The 19659-nt window shown below is 39.6% G+C and overlaps 1 long non-coding RNA gene across 2 annotated transcripts in view; it reads right to left on the bottom strand.

Annotated features, from left to right (window-relative positions):
• LOC140613937 (uncharacterized) overlaps window positions 1-19659 on the bottom strand; it is a 143482-nt gene that overhangs the window by 54204 nt on the left and 69619 nt on the right. For both annotated transcript variants that reach the window (XR_012014869.1, XR_012014870.1), the window contains one exon: window positions 13557-13637. This is a non-coding gene — a long non-coding RNA (uncharacterized lncRNA). The remainder of the gene's footprint in view (window positions 1-13556; window positions 13638-19659) is intronic.

Raw genomic sequence — 19659 nt, 5'->3', positions numbered from 1 at the left:
CCCTCAGAGGTAGGTATTATTATTATTACATTTTGTTTTACAGAAGGAGAAACAGTGGGACAGAGAGGTCAAGTCACTTCCCAAGATAATGGCATAGCCAGGATGCATACTCTCAGCCCTGGGTCATCCTGCCTCTGCCTAGCAGCTGCCACTTCTGATCAACACTAATAGTGGTGATGATGAAGATGAAAATGACAGATGACAAATTCTTCATAGGCAGACAAGTCTTAGGGACAACTTTTAGATGTCTTCAGCATGAAAAGATAAGGAAGCCTCCATCCTATAGATCATTAAAATTAAAATTACGGTACTCAGTGAAAATCATAAAATGTTCATGTATACTGAAAATTAAAATAGTGTTTCTCTAGATATAACAATTGTAAAATTCTGGAGGGGTTCATTCTAGCTGAACCTTTTGCAACATTTTTCTACCATACTACTTGTCTGGTTTGGTGCCTCCCAGCCTTGACAGTAGGGTCCAGGCCTACCACTGCTATTTCCCCAGTGCCCAGTTGAGGGCCTCTCATGTTCCTTCTCTAGAAGGATTTACTGAATGAATGTTTAACTATGTTTCAGGCTCTAATTGGGTTGCTAGGTAAAAAAGCAGGGTGCCTCGTTAAACTTGAGTTTCAGATAAACAACTAATCATTATTTAATATAAATATGTCCCATGTAATAGTTAACTGACATGTTATATTTTGGTTAGCTGAATCTGTAACCCTACCCTCTAGATATAAAAGGAATTCAGGTAAAGGAGAGTGAGTGTGGCTTGGAACCAAGGAAGGGGCTGTCATGGAAGAGAAAGAAGTTGAGCTGTCTCTGGAAGGAAACATAAAGTACACTGTTAATGGTACCCCCTGGAGTTGTGCAACCCAGTGACCCTGAGGGATGGAAGGCACAGAAACCAGCATAATTAAAGGCTTAGAGGCCAAAATGAACATGGCAGGATGGAGGACAGTAAGGTGGGCTGCCTGGAACACATGCACTCCAACATTTCCAAACAACTTCCCTTCCCCCATGGCCCATTTTCTTCCATGCTCCCTCCACTATCAAGCCTTTGACTGTGCAGTCCCTCTGCCTGGAATTCCTTCCCCTCCTCTCTGTCTGGCCACCTCCTTGTGCACCAAAAAGCTCCAGTGTGTCAGCTGACTCATCCCTGCCCCAAATCTTTATGTGTCCATCTTAACAAACCACTCAATGCTTGCATGATTTTCCTGTAATCTTCCAGCATGCCTCCACCAATAGTTAAAGGAAATAGAAGGAGAATCATATGATGACCATGTGTGGCCATCATTTGGGTCCCACATGCCCATGTGAAATCCCCAGAGCCTCATGTAACTCTGCTCTCCAGACATGAAGATGACAGCACAGGGCTTCAATACCATCTTGGGAATCCTTCTTCAAAAATGTGCACTGCAAGGGTTTATTAAGCCCAAGATCTGATTTAGGCAGTTAAATGCTGTCCTGAACCACTCTGACCAGGCCATTTTTAAATTCATGACCACTCCACCAAAGAGGCCTTAGTGCTGCCTGAGAATCATGTCTTACAATCTGGTCCATACTCTCTCGCTCTCCTAGACAACCACCTCTCCTCCCTTCTCTCCCAACACTGGCATCTCCCCATTCTCATTCACATGTGAGAACTCATCTTCGCATTGCACTGAGAGAATTAAAATTGTCAGAAGAGACTTCCTGTGTAATAACCTCCTGCAGCCCCTGCCACCTGCCCTGCTGTTGCAGGAGTGATCTGCCCCTGCTCCTGGTCACTTACTCAATGAATCCCATGCCCTCTCACCTGCTCAGCGTAGCTCCTGCAGCTGTCACTTTCCTGAGCCATCGCCATTGTTTTCTCTCTCTACTGGATCATTCCCATGAACACACACACACACATGCTGCTTTTCTTCCACTTGGAAATATCCTCTCTTGACCCCACTTCTCCCACAAGCTATAGCCTCTTCTCTCTGCCCCAACCACTTCCTTCTTTTCCACCTAGCAAGCTACCATCATCTCCTGCTTGGACAACTGGAATTGTCTCCTAATTAATCTCCCTTCTACTCTTGCCCCTCTGCTATCAGATCTCCACACTACAGTCAAAAGGATCCTCTTAAATGTAAATCTTGCATGGAACAAGAGTCTACTTTATCCAGTCCACAAGTACCCCACAACCTCATCCATCTCTGCTCTCTTCCTAGAGCTCTAGCCACCTGGCCTTTCTACAGTTCCCCCAAAGAGCCTTCACACTTACCCTCCATGGGAGCCATTGCTCTAGTTGCTCCGTCTGCCTAGAATGCTGCCCCCGCAGCCCACCAACCAGATAGCCACATGACCCACTCCTTCAATTCATTAGTTTTTGTTCAAATATCACCATAACAGAAAAGCCCTGACCACCTATTTAAAATAGTCCACATTCACACACACAAACAAAAACTTAGATCCTAGGGACACCTGGGTGGCTCAGTGGTTGAGCATCTGCCTTTGGCTCACATTGTGATCCTTGGTCCTGGAATAGAGTTCTGCATCGAGCTCCCACGCAGGAAGCCCGCTTCCTCCTCTGCCTATGTCTCTGCCTCTCTCTCTATCTCTCATGAATAAATAAATAAAATCTAAAAAAAAAAACTTACATTCTATCATCTTACTCTTTCTCTTTTTTCCATAATACTCAATATCTTACATATTTTTATTTATATGTTTATTTATATTTTTATTTATTTATTCATCATCTGCTCATTCTGACTAGAATGTAAGTTTTATGATGTCAGGTGCTTTGCCCATCTGGTTCACAGTTGTTTGCTTTAGAGAGCCTGGAACACTGTTTAAACCATAGAACTGCTCGAGAAATATTTATTGATTGAAAAATAAATTGATATGCTATGTACGATGGCAGTGGCAACCAAAGGCAACCAAGTACCTTAAGTGCCTGATAGCTCCCTAGATCAGATAGGCGTAGCCCTTAGAGAGGGTTTGGAACATCTCCACTCATACTTTTAGGTCTCGGGTTATATGTCATTTCTTTTCTGACATTTCTTTTCATTCCTCCCCTCAATAAAATGAAGTACCTGGGTTATCTGTTCCCATAGCATCCTATATTCCTCATTTTAAGATACTTGTCGCATCATATTGTACTTTGGCTTCCATATAAGATTGTATTTTCTGAAGATGCACATGGAATCCTCCAATAAATACCTTTTGAATGAATAGATGAATGAAGTTCGGTGAACAGTGTGTGACCACAAAGTTGTAGCTAAGAAAACTGAGCTTGGAATCAAGGAAGAGGGAAATTGAAAGGAGCAGGGATGGATTGATAAGCTTGGAGGGTTTCATAATAAAAAATGAGAAAGATAAAGAGGGAGAGGTGAGGGAGGGATGGAAGGAGAGAGGAAAAAGGGAAGGAAGGAGGAAATCTACTTAGTGTCCCTGCCAAGTGTCAGCAAACTAACTTAGGCCCTAGTAGTGTCTGCATACACAAGCTAGCTGGCATAATCTGGTCAAATGACCTTCTTCTTGTAGCCTACAGCACCTGCATACCTAGCTTATCAAAGTCACTTTTCCACATGCCATTCAGATGAGATGTCCCTGTGGGAATTCTCTTTCTCTCAGCAGGGTACTCCAAAGAGGAACAGGATTGAATGATGATAGAGGGAATGTGGAAGGGCAATGAGCTGCACAGCAAGATTCTTGCACATTCTGTAGTTCTTCAGGCCACCTGCAAGTCTCCTCTTGTAGTCACTCCCAATCAAACCTAATTTCTCTCCTGTGACCAATACCCTTAAACTGGGGAAATACAGCCTGTCTCATCTCACTAAAGCCTTCACACCAACAAGTCCAGGCACAGGCTACCATCTATGGAGACCTTCCAGATTAATCCAGCCATGTTTATCTCTCCTTTCTCTGACCTTGTCAGCATTTATTTTGAAATACATTCTATGAATAATTTCTTAATACATTCTATTGGTATGCATATAGTTAGTGTTAGATAAACACAGCAATTAGTAGTATCAATATCATGTAATTAATATGGCTTTTCTCCTCAACTAAACAGTAGACTCATCAGGGTGGTATAATACATTTTCTTTCTTTTGAGCCCTCAGAGAACTTATCCCGGGGCCAAACAAAACTAAGCACCCAGAAAATATTTCTTTATATCTGTCTTGTTTAAAGCTATTGTAAAATAAAAACAAGGAGTCATAGAAATGGTTTCCCTGTTGTAAGTAAAAGGATGCTATCTCAAAGATGTCTTTAAGATGCTGTCTGTTGCCCTGGCCCTATCTGAGGTGTGTATGGTTTATTCCAGGAGAGAAGCCATAATGGATGGAAGGTATGTTTCTGCTGAGTTAAGGGTTATCATGTTCCCTGCATCCAGGCGCCAGATTGATGGGATATGCCTCTATGATTTATAATACACTAATCTCACTGGAGAGTGAAGCACAATTAATCTTAGAATCTTGCAGCTTGCACTTAACAACTTTAGAACCTTCCCTGTGTACTTGGACTGCATAGTAAATGTCTGCGCCTCCTCCAGATGCTAGGACAACTGGGCACTGAGAACACAAAAACACCTTTTTCTATAAGGCAATGGAATGCTATAGCAAATGTTTTACTTAGAGTTTCCATGGTATTTCCAAATAAAAGAGTTTGTATGATGGTGGCCTTTTAAATGAGAGTTACAATGTCCAATTATAATAATATCATTAAGCATATATAAAATCAAAACTACAAAAACACCTGATGTGTCAGCAATATAACTATTCAACTTCCTTTCTTTTGTTTTATGTCCCTACCAAATGTCAGCAAATTGACTTTGGTCCCACCAGTATCCACATACACAACCTAGCTGACAAAATCTGGTCAACCGATCTTCTCTGTATAGCCTACAGCACCTGCCTATCCAGATGTATTATATTATCCATTTTCCATCTGCCACTTTGATGAGCTGTTCCCATAAGAATTTCTTCTTGGAGTGAATACTTCTAGGAGTGAGTCCACTAAGATCCAAGAAACAAGGGATTCCCAAGCATCCAAAGCAGTTATTACACAGTCTGTGTACTGAGTATCACTTTACTCATGGGAGGGTCCCTCATGTCATACCCAAAGTATATTTACTTTTACTTTATATACTTTACATAATTCCAACAATGTATATATGTATAATATATTCTATTTTATAATATATAATACATAAACTTATATTTATATATGACATAATATTTATAAAATACAATAATATACTTTATATAATTCCAGCTATCTTTGTTGTCTGAATTCTAAGCCTTCATCAAATTAGAAGAAGAAGGGCTATGATAGGAAGACATAATAACAGCTATAAGAAAAGGCATCTAAAGAAATCTGCTCACAAGAAAAAAACTATATATGACAAAAAAAACCAGTGTACATTTTGGAGCCTCTTTTTATGGAGGTGACCACTTCCTTCAATGAAATAGCCATGTTTTAGTACAATATAGTCACAACCCTTAGTATCCAATCACCCGCACAGACTAATTTCTGTAAGTAAGTTCCAAGAAAGCAAAAAAAAAAACATGTTAGTATTTAGAAATACTTTCTCCCAACATGGTTCAAGTGGGAAAGTTTAGTGCCTAAAGTTTCAACTCAGATTTAGCAAAGGATGTATTCCTTAACTTTCTGGATAGCAAAGGTCATGCAGGCTTTTCAAATGTATAATTTCATATATTACTAAGTTGGGGGAGGGGAAAGGAAAGTCTCCTAAGGACTTTCAAATATCAGTTCTTCAGCATTTCATGACAAGAAAAGTCCATGATGATAGATAACTATAACATCATCACAGAGACTTCTGTAGTAGCATGGCTGCACTTATCAGCTTATTTGTCCATCCTGTCCATAAAATCATGAGAAAGGAGCAAAGAGAATGGAAAAAATATCCACAAACTCCATTTTCAATAAAACCAGAAGGCAAATATAATCTGTAGACTCTAAAATATGCTTAAAAGTTGACAAAAGCAACTGAAATCAGACAGAAACCACAGGGAAAGAAAGAGAAAATAAGAAAATTGAGTTGTGAGAAAACTTAATGATGGCAGATCTCAAAAGTGCCAACAGAGATAAAACTCGTGAAGGCAAAAACTCACCAGGAACTGTGTAAGCTACAGATCATATTTGCAGCAAAGTGCAGGCAGGAACTGAGGAAAGCAGAAACCACAGAGGTAGTCTCTCTGGGATTTAGAGAAACAGAGAAGGTACGTCCACACAAAGAATAACAGTCAAATCATATTTCCAGAAATCAGTCTTTCTTTGAGAACAGCAAAGAAAGAGAAAGCTTTGAGTTGTGATGCATTGCATCTGAAACTCTGTGTATTAACTGGAACTGAAAAATTCAATATATTTAATAATAAGTGATTTTAAAAAAAAAAATACGCTAGCATGGCATCTATACAAAGTTACTGTAAGGTAAAAATTTTAAAAGAGTAGCCAAATGTACCAAAAGATGAACTACATTCATCAAAAATAAGTTGCTATGAAACAAAAGAAAAAGTACATAAATATTTCACCATGATTTTTTAAAAATTAATAAACCAACCATTTCTCTAAAGGAATATCACAAAATAGAAATCCCAGAATTTAGGGAAGTTGTAGCAAGAAAATAGGAGGAAATTAACTGTAAGCTTGCAAAATCCTAGAAAGTAACTGGCAAAAAAAGTAAAAGAAAAGTCACTGGAGAAATGAAGATAAAATTGAAACATTTATAAGACACACTATACCCTATAGAAAAGATGTTGAAGGATATAAAGGACGGATACAGAAAAGCAAGCAGGGTTAAATGAAACGAAGAATTAAAGAGGGTTCGAGAGAAAATGACACAGCTACTGTTAACAAGCAAAGGCAATCCAACATACACATAATTACTTAGAGTCCATAAGGAAGAAAATAGAAACTGTGAAACTGATATATTAAACAAAACTTGACTCCACATATTAAAAGGGCACACTATAGACCAGGGAAAATTGAATTAGATCAGTCAACTATGAGACATATCCTGCAAGATTGGAGAGAGTGAAATAGAAAGAGAAAGAGGGGAGAGAAGGCAGAAAGAACACAGGGGAAATGTAGAGGAGGGAGGGATGAAGGAAACGAAAGAGGGAAAGAATCTTTTGGGTATCCAGGCAAAGACATAAGACATTACATAGGAGAAATTCAGACATGATTTCTCCAAAGCAACATTCAAAACAAGAAGATGATGTGGTTTACAAGACAGCCAAAGAAAGACTTGTGAACCAAGGACTCTATATACAGCAAAGAATATCCTTGCAAAAGCAAACAAAGCTACTAACAATTTTGAAATTTTAAACTTATGTAATACTGTCCCATGAGAATATTACTCAGCCATTAGAAAAGACACATACCCACCATTTGATCCGACGTGGATGGAACTGGAGGGTATTATGCTGAATGAAATAAGTCAATAGGAAAAGGACAAACATTATATGGTCTCATTCATTTGGGGAATATAAAAATTAGTGAAAGGGAATAAAGGGAAAGGAGAGAAAATGAGTGAAAATATCAGTGAAGGTAACAAAACATGAGAGACACCTAACTCTGGGAAACGAACAAGTGGTAGTGGAAGGGGAGGTAGGCAGGGGATTGGGGTGACTCGGTGATGGACACTGGCGGGATGAGCACTGGGTGTTATGCTATATGTTGGCAAATTGAACTCCAATTTAAAAAATTTTTAAAAATAAAATAAATAAAATAAAATAAAATGTTCTAGAAAAAATATATATATTGTCCCATGAGCCCTTCTTGAGGAATATTCAAGAGATCAAACACCACCAACCAAGAGACAATAGTGGAGACAAACTACAGTCAAAAGACAAGTGATGTGCATTATATACCACAATCACAAAATCAAGATTAAACAGATTTGGGGGTTGGGGCGACAGAGTAAATGTTGTGGGTCCTAAATACACAATGATACACCTAATAAAAAAAATAGAAAAGGGAAGGGGTAAAAAAGATGAAAAGTAGAGCAGTTTTGCAGATCATTGCATTTGTTAATAGTGAAAGCCAAAAAATATGATTCAAAGCTGACAAACCAAGCAGGGAGTACCTGTAAACAATTTTAACATGACAATGGTAAACACTAAGATAATGAAAGTTGAGTGATGTAACAGAATAGAAAAGGTAGGAAAATGAAGCATATTAATTTTGTCATTATTGATACAAAGGAATTAATCAGTACTTTCTAGAGAAATAAAGTACTGACAAATAGAATCATGAAGGTAGCCATGAGAACAAAAATATAAATCCTCCTGAAACTGCAATTGTTTTAAGAGGCAAGAAATTCATTAGGTAAAAACTTGCTAATAAATAGTTAAATTGAAACATAAAATAATATGCCATATTAAGATCAAATATAGTTGTCACGTTAATACATGTAAAAATGGGATTAACTTATTTAAGAATATATTTCAGATATGATCACAAGGCAAAGCTAAACCCTAAGTTAAATTAAAAAAAGATACACAATAAATAAAATGGTTCAGAAAAAATTAAATAAAAGGATGGTCAAAGATATAACAGGAAAATGCAAACAAATAACAAAAAAGCATATGACATAACCTAAATATCACACAAAGCTAAGTTCAGAGGACAAGGCATTAAATAATACAAAGAAAGACACTGTTTATAAGGCTAATGGGTACAACTTGCAATGAATATATAACACTTATGAATACTTATGCGACAAGGGACATAGAAGCAACAAAAAATAGTAATTACAGCACTTACAAGGAGAAATAGCTTTAAAAAAACAGATTGGTGGTAAAAAGATTCTAATTCCTCTCAATATAGAACAGGTCCAGTAAATAAAAATATTAAATCAGTATGTAGATAACCTAAATAACATAAATATGCAGTAGACCTGGTTAATATATATTGAGCACTATATCCTGAAATGCTCTTAAAATGCACATGAAAACCAGACACAATTTAAGTCACAAAGAAAACTGAACTAGACTCTACCATATAAAAATGAATACTCTCTAATCAAAATGATACAACTATAAAGTAAGAATATCAGAAAACAGATTTTTTAAAAAAAATAATTCTAAACTGCTGGTTCAAAGAAAGGATGAAACAATTTTCAGAATTTCTAGAAGACAAAATGTATAAAATTTTTACATACCAGCACCTATGGGATAAAATTAATTCAATCAATTAATTTGAAGCAATTCAAATATTTAAATTATTCTACAAATAGAATATCAAAATCAAGATAAATGAATTAAGCACCTCACCTGAATAACTTTAAAACAAAAAATAATAAATTTAATAAAGCAAAAGAGTGAAATGATTAAAGATAAAAAGCTAAAATTGACTTTGATAAGAGGAAACCAGACCAAAAGATGAATTCAAAGGTCAGTTCTTGTGACCCTACCTCACATCACATACAAAAACTCATGTGAAATGTATCAAAGACCTAAACGTAAGAGCTAAGACTATTAAAGTCTTAGAAGAAAACAAAGGCAGTATCTTTGTGACCTGGATTGAACAGCAGTTCTTAGAAAAGACAATAAAAGCACAGGAAAAAAAAAAAAAAAAGATTAAGTTGGACATCATCAAAATTTTAAAGTTCTATGCTTCAAAGAACTCTACCAAGAAAGTGAAAAGATAACCCACAAAGCAGGAGAAAAATTTTACAAGCCATATACCTGATATGGGACCCCTATCTATATACACACACATGCATGTATACCACAAAATTCAACAACAAAAAGACAAAAAAAAAACACGTTTAAATAGGCAAAGAATCTCAAAAGACATTTCTCCAAAGTAGATATACTAGCAGCCAGCAAGCACAAGCAAATATGCTTGACATCATTAGCCACGAGGGAAATGCAAATCTAAATCACAAGATACCGCTTGATCCCCTCTAAGATAGCTAAAATCAAAAAGGTAGTAAGTATTGATAAGGATGTGGAGAACCTTCACACTGAGAGAATGCAAAATGTTTTGGAAAACAATCTGCCTATTCCTCAAAAGTTTAAACATAGAGTTACCATATGACCAGGCAACTCTGCTCCTAGGCAAACTGCACTGAAAATATAGGTTCATATGAAAATTTGTACACAAATGTTTGTAACAGCTTTATACCTAAGAGCCAAAAAGTGGAAACAACAAATGTCCATCACGTGATGAATGGATAAATGTCCTGTATCCATGCACTGGGATAGTATTAGGCAATACAAAGAAAGCAAATATTGATACATACTAATACATGGATGAATCTTAAGAGTATTATGCTAGGTGGAAAAAGCCAGTTAAAAAAGATCACTTATTGTATAGCTCCCTTTATGTGAAATGTCCAAATAAGTAAATCCATTAAAGACAGAAAGTAGATTAGTGGTTCCTGGGGGATGGGGAGGTTGGGGAGAAATGAAGAGTTACTGCTGATGGGCATGGGGTTTCTTTTTGTGATGAGGAAGATGTTCTAAAATTGAGTGTGGTAATGGTTGCACATTTCTGTGAATATCTAAAAACTACTGTACACTTTGAGTGAATTATAGGCGATGTGAATTATATCTCAAAAAAGTTATTATTAAAAGTTGTTATAAAAATAACAATAATATGGAACTTGAAAGTGGGGATACAGTAGTTTTATTCAGCTAACTGGGACCACTCCAGATGTTTTGTGAATTGTTTTAAGTCATCAGAATGTTCTGAAAATAGTGGCATCACTTGCTAACAACATTAGCTTGCAGATAAGCAAGACAGAGGTTTAGCAAATTAATGTGGTAAGTGGGGGTGGGGAGGTGGAGGGAACAACCTACTTGTAGCCTAATGCTGAATATGTGATTTTTTTTAAATCTTACATTCCCAATCACATAATTCAAACTAATACTGAAATAATTTTAGTACCCTGTCACAGCAGGTGGCGCATCACATGAGCTTGACACTGGCTAGAGATAATCCTCAAAGGGAAAAGGAACTGTAACTTTCACTGAACAACAAAGTTAAAATCCTATAAGGATAAAAATGGTGGTATTTATTGTCCAGTCAGGAGGACTGGGAGAGCCCATACCATAGATTCTTTTAATAAATGACCTCCTTTCATGAAAAGGGTTTATAAATGAGAGAGGGGAGAAAGAGGAAAGACAGGGGATGTGTGGAGAAAACCACCTGACCCAAAGAAGTGGGTGAAGACATAGTTCCTCTCCCAGCAAGGCAGCAGCATAGTGGGGATTTTCCTGTCTCTGACCTCCTCTCTATGGCCGGGCCCACCCCACCCCAGCCCCTCTTCAACACTCCCTTCTACCTCCTGCTGCTGGATGCTCATCTACAGGTGATAATACTGATGCCTGGAAAAAACTAACATGCCTCCTCCCCCACAACATCTGCATTTTCCCAGGTGTCTTTGAGAGCCAGAAAAATGAATTCCCAGCCTGTGTTTCAGACTTCTTGGCCAGCAGGCAGGAAGAGAGGATTTCTGAGCCTATGTCTCTTGCCCCTCAGATCTCACTCAGAGGCACCTGCCTTCTTCCTTGTCCCCTGGCTAAGCTCAGGAAACAAATTGTTCAGCCAAGTTAGATGACGCTATTTCCGTAACTGTCATCTGTTCATCTGGAAACTCTCTGAAGGGAGGGAGCACATTTTTCATCTCTATTTCCTAGTGCGGAACATAGAGTCTTAACAATCACGTTATAAAAGGCATGTGTTATGGACTGAAAGTTCGTATCCCCCCAAAAATCATATATTGAAATCTAATCTCCTATGTAATGCTGATCAGAGATGGAGGCCTTTGGAAGGTAATTAGATTTAAATGAGATCATGAAGGTGGAGTCCCCAGGATGGAATTAATATCTTTATAAGAAGGATAAGAGGGATACCTGGGTGGCTCAATCGGTTAAGTGTCCTACCCTTGATCTCAGCTCAGGTCTTGATCTCAGAATTGTGAGTTCAAGCTCCATGTTAGGCTCCATGCTGGGTATGGAGCCTATTTTAAAATAATCAATCAATCAATTAATTAATTTAATTAAAAGGAGAAGAGAGACTGGAATTTGCTCTCTCCAGCATGGGGGGACTCAGCAAGCCCGAAGGAGGACTTTCTCTGGGAATCAAATCTTTTGGCACCTTGATCCTGGGCTTACCAGACTCCTGAACTATGAGAAATAAGTGCTGTTTAAGTCACTCAGTCTATGGTACTTTGTTAACAGCAGCCCAAACTGACAAAAACAGTCTGTATTAGTCAATGCATGCAAGCTTTGGATCATTTGGGAATTACTTTGTTTCACACTCAAGAGATACCTTATTTGAACCCAGTGAAGTGATAAGAAAAGTACGGAGCTGGTATTCAGCTAGTGTGCATCAGGCCACCCGGGCTAATAAGATGGAGAGAAGTCTGGAACCCAGTGCTCCTGATGTCCCACAAAAAGCCTTTTCCCATGTCACTATGCTGCTTCCCTGGGTGACAAGGGTCAAATGAAATACAAGAACAGAACTCACTTAGCAGGTCACAGGATATCTCTCTATGATATCCAGAATAGCCAAGGTATCCCTTTATGAGCCAAATGCCTATGTAGGGAGCCAATGAATACCCTTCACTAGGAGCTCTCCATTATATAAGTCATATCCCTACCTGAGCCTCAGTTTCTCCATCTGGGTATAGGACCAAAGGGCCTAGGAGATCTCTGTCTGCTCTAAATTTTCTCAATTTAAAGACTGACTAGAGAAGAGTAATCAACATTACTACCCTTTTACTGACCCCTATGGGGGTTGGGGGGTGTCAGTAAATGCTTTATCAGCCAAAGCGTTTGGATGGTGTGGTTGCCTGGGTGAGAAATTGAAAGGAAGCCTCTCTTGAACAAAGAGAACAGAGAAATGACACTGAGTTATCACCACCCAGTGCTACTCCATTTTTGTCTCAAATGCAAAAAATAAAAAAAGTAAATGTCACTGAGTTAGCACTGGCCAGTGCCATTCCATTTTTGTCTCAAATGCAAAACTAAAACTTTTTTTAAAAGTTGCACTCAGTTAACCATGAAGCTATTTGCCCCTGACTGCCCATTTATCCATTCCTGGAATGCCACAGAAGAGCTTACACCGGCCACAGGAGCAGGCTCAGGCCAACTGAAAGATTAATTCTGAATAGGTGGTTCTTTGAATACACTTATCTGTCAAAACCGAGAAGCTGCCCTGTGATCAGAGAAAAAGGAAAAAACCCTGAAAGACTCCCAGAAACAAGAATTCCCCCACAGGTTTCCATGGAAATTAGCCATCAAATACTAAGTGATGCTGCAGCACCCCACCTTGGATATCAAAATACAATTAAGGGTTCTCTGAGCACTGGAAACTCAGAATCTCCAAATTTCCTGAGCCTCTAGGGGCAAAAGGAGACACATGAACTAAAACACCTCAATGTCACTAGCTTCTGTCCAGCCTTCTCACACAGGAACTCCAGCCCCCTGCAAAGTTACCCTTGACCAGATCGGGTTCTTCCAGGGGCTGTATCACGTGTGCTCCTCTACAACAAGGCAGCTGACTACTGGCAGACACCCCTCCTGCCCCACCCATATCCACCAGGCACCTACCTGCCAGCCATCGTCATTGGGCATCTGCCAGCTAATTCAACACAAGCAGGAGATCCAGGCATTGCACGTCCTTTGGTATGACTGAAAGAGACCATGATGCACAGAAATTATTCATGCTTCCAGAAACCAAGAGTCCAGCTCATCATGCCTGGCTCCTTTTTTCCCTCAAATGACTTTGTTCAAGAATCTCTAAAAGCATCATGCAAATGGGCTTTGGGTAGCTTTGGATTTTTTTTATATTTTTTTAAAGATTTATTTATTTATGATAGACATAGAGAGAGAAAGAGAGAGAGGCAGAGACACAGGAGGAGGGAGAAGCAGGCTCCATGCCGGGAGCCTGACGTGGGACTCGATCTGGGACTCCAGGATCGCGCCCTGGGCCAAAGGCAGGCGCCAAACCGCTGAGCCACCCAGGGATCCCTGGGTAGCTTTGTTGAATTCATGTTCCAGGCATGCTTCATTCCTCACTTGGATTCTGGCTTTATTTTTTTTTAATAATAAATTTATTTTTTATTGGTGTTCAATTTGCCAACATATAGAAGAACACTCAGTGCTCATCCCATCAAGTGCCCCCCTCAGTGCCCGTCACCCATTCACCCCCACCCCCACCCTCCTCCCCTTCCACCACCCCTAGTTGGTTTCCCAGAGTTAGCAGTCTTTATGTTCTGTCTCCCTTTTTGATATTTCCTACCCATTTCTTCTCCCTTCCCTTCTATTCTCTTTCACTATTACTTATATTCCCCAAATAAATGAGAACATATAATGTTTGTCCTTCTCCAATTGACTTATTTCACTCAGCATAATACCCTCCAGTTCCATCCACATTGAAGCAAATGGTGGGTATTTGTCATTTCTAATGGCTGAGGAATATTCCATTGTATACATAAACCACATCTTCTTTATCCATTCATCTGTCGTAGGACACCGAGGCCCCTTCCACAGTTTGGCTATCGTGGACATTGCTGCTAGAAACGTCGGGGTGCAGGTGTCCCGGCGTTTCACTGCATCTGTATCTTTGGGGTAAATCCCCAACAGTGCAATTGCTGGGTAACGTAGGGCAGGTCTATTTTTAACTCGTTGAGGAACCTCCACACAGTTTTCCAGAGTGGCTGCACCAGTTCACATTCCCACCAACAGTGTAAGAGGGTTCCCTTTTCTCCGCATCCTCTCCAACATTTGTTGTTTCCTGCCTTGTTAATTTTCCCCATTCTCACTGGTGTGAGGTGGTATCTCATTGTGGTTTTGATTTGTAGTTCCCTGATGGCAAGTGATGCGGAGCATTTTCTCATGTGCTTGTTGGCCATGTCTATGTCTTCTTTGGTGAAATTTCTGTTCATGTCTTTTGCCCATTTCATGATTGGATTGTTTGTTTCTTTGCTGTTGAGTTTAATAAGTTCTTTATAGATCTTGGAAACTAGCCCTTTATCTGATAACGTCATTTGCAAATATCTTCTCCCATTCTGTAGGTTGTCTTTGAGTTTTGTTGACTGTATCCTTTGCTGTGCAAAAGCTTCTTATCTTGATGAAGTCCCAATAGTTCATTTTTGCTTTTGTTTCTTTTGCCTTCGTGGATGGATCTTGCAAGAAGTTACTGTGGCCGAGTTCAAAAAGGGTGTTGCCTGTGTTCTCCTCTAGGATTTTGATGGAATCTTGTCTCACATTTAGATCTTTCACCCATTTTGAGTTTATCTTTGTGTATGGTGAAAAAGAGTGGTCTAGTTTCATTCTTCTGCATGTGGATGTCCAATTTTCCCAGCACCATTTATTGAAGAGACTGTCTTTCTTGCAGTGGATAGTCTTTTCTCCTTTATCGAATATTAGTTGGCCATAAAGTTCAGGGTCCACTTCTGGGTTCTCTATTCTGTTCCATTGATCTATGTGTCTGTTTTTTGTGCCAGTACCACACTGTCTTGATGACCACAGCTTTGTAGTACAACCTGAAATCTGGCATTGTGATGCCCCCAGATATGGTTTTCTTTTTTAAAATTCCCCTGGCTATTCGGGGTCTTTTCTGATTCCACACAAATCTTAAAATAATTTGTTCTAACTCTCTGAAGAAAGTCCATGGTATTTTGATAGGGATTGCATTAAACGTGTAAATTGCCCTGGGTAACATTGACATTTTCACAATATTAATTCTGCTAATCCATGAGCATGGAATATTTTTCCATCTCTTTGTGTCTTCCTCAATTTCTTTCAGAAGTGTTCTATGGTTTTTAGGGTATAGATCCTTTACCTCTTTGGTTAGGTTTATTCCTAGGTATCTTATGTTTTTGGGTGCAATTGTAAATGGGATTGACTCCTTAATTTCTCTTTCTTCAGTCTCATTGTTAGTGTATAGAAATACCACCGACTTCTGGGCATTGATTTTGTATCCTGCCACGCTACCGAATTGCTGTATGAGTTCTAGCAATCTTGGGATGGAGGCTTTCGGGTTTTCTATGTAGAGTATCATGTCATCGGCGAAGAGGGAGAGTTTGACTTCTTCTTTGCCAATTTGAATGCCTTTAATGTCTTTTTGTTGTCTGATTGCTGAGGCTAGGACTTCCAGTACTATGTTGAATAGCAGTGGTGAGAGTGGACATCCCTGTCTTGTTCCTGATCTTAGGGGAAAGGCTCCCAGTGCTTCCCCATTGAGAATTATATTTGCTGTGGGCTTTTCGTAGATGGTTTTTAAGGTGTTGAGGAATGTTCCCTCTATCCCTACACTCTGAAGAGTTTTAATCAGGAATGGATGCTGTATTTTGTCAAATGCTTTCTCTGCATCTAATGAGAGGATCATATGGTTCTTGGTTTTTCTCTTGCTGATATGATGAATCACATTGAGTGTTTTACGAGTGTTGAACCAGCCTTGTGTTCTGGGAATAAATCCTACTTGGTCATGGCGAATAATTTTCTTAATGTACTGTTGGATCCTATTGGCTAGTATCTTGTTGAGAATTTTTGCATCCATGTTCATCAAGGATATTGGTCTGTAATTCTCCTTTTTGGTGGGGTCTTTGTCTGGTTTTGGAATTAAGGTGATGCTGGCCTCATAGAACGAATTTGGAAGTACTCCATCTCTTTCTATCTTTCCAAACAGCTTTAGTAGAATAGGTATGGTTTCTTCTTTAAACGTTTGATAGAATTCCCCTGGGAAGCCATCTGGCCCTGGAATTTTGTGTCTTGGGAGGTTTTTGATGACTGCTTCAATTTCCTTCCTGGTTATTGGCCTGTTCAGGTTTTCTATTTCTTCCTGTTCCAGTTTTGGTAGTTTGTGGCTTTCCAGAAATGTGTCCATTTCTTCTAGATTGCCTAATTTATTGGCGTATAGCTGTTCATAATATATTTTTAAAATTGTTTGTATTTCCTTGGTGTTTGTAGTGATCTCTCCTTTCTAGATTCTGGCTTTAAAACTCCCCATCTGACTCCCTTGCTCAGAACTCTCCAAGGGTTCCCCATGTCTTGAGGTTAAACTGCCACTCCCTGATGTGTCACATAGAGCCCCTACTATATGCATGGAAGTATCCTTGGTACTAGAGGTTCACAGAAGGTGAGAAGTATTCTCTGGGAGGCAGTGCAGTGTGCTGGTCAGTACCTGGCTCGACCTCCTAACAGCTGGTTGGCTTTCCAGTCTTTTTCTTATTAGGAGGTCCTCTTAAGCTACATGGTCCTGCTTCCCATTGACTCCTGCAGGCCCTGGGACCACTCTTGACCAACTCAGTTGCTCCCCTATCAGCTTCCAAAACAAGGAGCAATCTCCAAAGCCCCAAAAGTCTACCACTAGAGACTTCCAACTTGGGTTGAGACCAAGGTTCACTTTATCCATTCATCATGGTGGCCAATCACATCATGGTGGCGACTCATGGTGGAGGCTAACCAAATGGTATCCTCAATGGATGAATCCCAACTATACACTTCTTGAGTTCACCTAGCATGTGATTCCATGTACATAACACATGGTCAGCCCTCCTCCAGCATCAAGTCTGTCCAGTCAGGGTTTTTATGCTTTTATTGCCCCTTTTCCATATCTTACCCACTAGAGAATGGCAGGAGGGAGGCAACAAGACGGTGGCATTTAGGCATTATGGATGGGATGCTACACAGGACTCTCCTGAGGCTTGTGGGACTTCAGTCGTGTGTTCCTGGTGCTAACTTTCACATCCATTTTTCTAGTCACTCATACCTCTGAACCTCATTTTCTTCATTAGTAAAATAATATAAAAATATAAACCACAACTGCCTATTGTAAGGATAACATAATATTAAGTCATTAGGAGTCGGATTATGGGAGGTCTCATATTCTGAATATGTGCTGACAATAGAAATATGAAAATCAAGCCACATGTTAATTTTAGATTGTGTAATAGCCCCATTAAAATTTTTTAAGTTATTAATTTTAATAATACTTTAATCCTATGTATCCAAAATATTATTTCAACATATAATTAATTAAAAACCTAAAGAGGCTTTTTACTTTCATTTTTCTCTTTTGTACTAGGTCTTTAAAATTCTGTGTGTAAAAAATAAAATAAAATAAAATAAAATAAAATAAAATAAAATAAAATAAAATAAAATAAAATAAAATAAAATTCTGTGTGTATTGTATACTTACCACACATCTCAATTCAGAGTGGACACATTTCAGGTGCTCAATAGCTACATGCAGCCAGTGGGTACCATATCGGACAGCATAGCTCTACAATAAAGTTGGACTTCAATCTATGGACAAGGCAGCTGTGATGGATTTTTGCCAGAAAAGTGAAATACACCAAAAAAAAAAAAAATCACTTTAGGGAGCTTTAATATAGCCTTGGGCTAGGGGCATAGCTGTTCTGCCTCAACGGTCCAAGCAATTGACCAAGAGACAGCAGCTCTATTTTCTGTCTCCCTGGCGCCTACACAAGACCTGACAGAGAGTCCTTGGTAATTGGCTGGAATGAAACAATCAATCAACAATCGCCAGGACAGGGCTGCTGCCTGGATCTATAGAGAAGTTAAAGATAAAAGTCAAGATGAGTCTGAAGGTCACAGCCTAGGTTCAAGACAGAAGGATGAGGCGCTGCAGGAAATAGGGTCTGGACAAGGAACTGGGAAGGTGGCAGAAGGACCTTCATCTTCTATCTGGTAGTCTTCAGTGTGACAGAGGCTGCTGAGACTAAGGAACTAGACAGGGGGAATGAGGAGCTGGAGCTTGGAAGATGTAAGTTACTCCAGCAGTGATCACCAGGTGACTGGGAGGCACCAGGCACTAAGTAGACATAGAAAGAAGTGAAATGACAGTGAAGGTTTAAATGCATATGACAAGGGGAGAAGTTCAAGTTCATGTGGACATTCAAGGTCTCAGGTGCTTAGAACAGCAGGGAGGAGGCGGCTGGAGGTAGGAAAGACCATTTGGAGAAGTGGTGAGAGGCAGGCTTGGACAGCCCAGTATTTGCTGAGGCAGGCGGGGCATCCTCCTCCAGCAGAGCCCTGGCCAAACCATTTGCATTTCATTATCCAGACATGTTTCAGGAAGGGGGGCACCTGGGGTGAGACTGTTCAGCAAAAGCAGCTGCTTTCACTTTCAACAGTTTTAGATCAAAGCCCGTGGCATACAAGCTCTCTGTGTGACACTGGTAATGAAGAAGAAAGTCTCCCAGCAGCTCGAAGAAAAAAAATATATATTAAAAATAAAAGGCTTTGATGCTTATCCTGAAGAAACTTGCTTCTCGATATTCACAGTTTTCATGAGCATGTATGTCAAGGATGGGAAATATCAGGGGTAATGAGCTAGTGAGACATGGTCATTGCAGGGTTTGAGCATGCTCAGGAAGCTACCCACAACAGGGACACCATCAGGACTCCTTCACTCTCTGCCTCTTGTCTCTGCATCTCTGGCTTTGTTCTCTCAGGCCAGCTATCTCAGCAGCTCTAAGCCAACATCCTTATAGTCTCACAACTAATGCGGCAAGAAAGTCTTTTCCTGCCAGCCTTAGTTAGCAGAACCTTGGAGGCAGACTCAGGTTGGCCAGGCTTGTGTCACATGCCCATTCCTAGACCATAGAGAACCACTGCTGGCCCAACCAGGTCAAGATGCTTCACCTACTTCCCTCCCGGGTTGTGTTTCCAGACTAAATAAGAG

Source organism: Canis lupus, chromosome 22 (genome assembly GCF_048164855.1).
Source record: "Canis lupus baileyi chromosome 22, mCanLup2.hap1, whole genome shotgun sequence".
NCBI classification, from domain to species: Eukaryota; Metazoa; Chordata; class Mammalia; order Carnivora; family Canidae; genus Canis; species Canis lupus.
The sequence above is the reverse complement of the archived record's forward strand: the minus strand, read 5'-3'. Positions and strand labels throughout refer to the sequence as shown.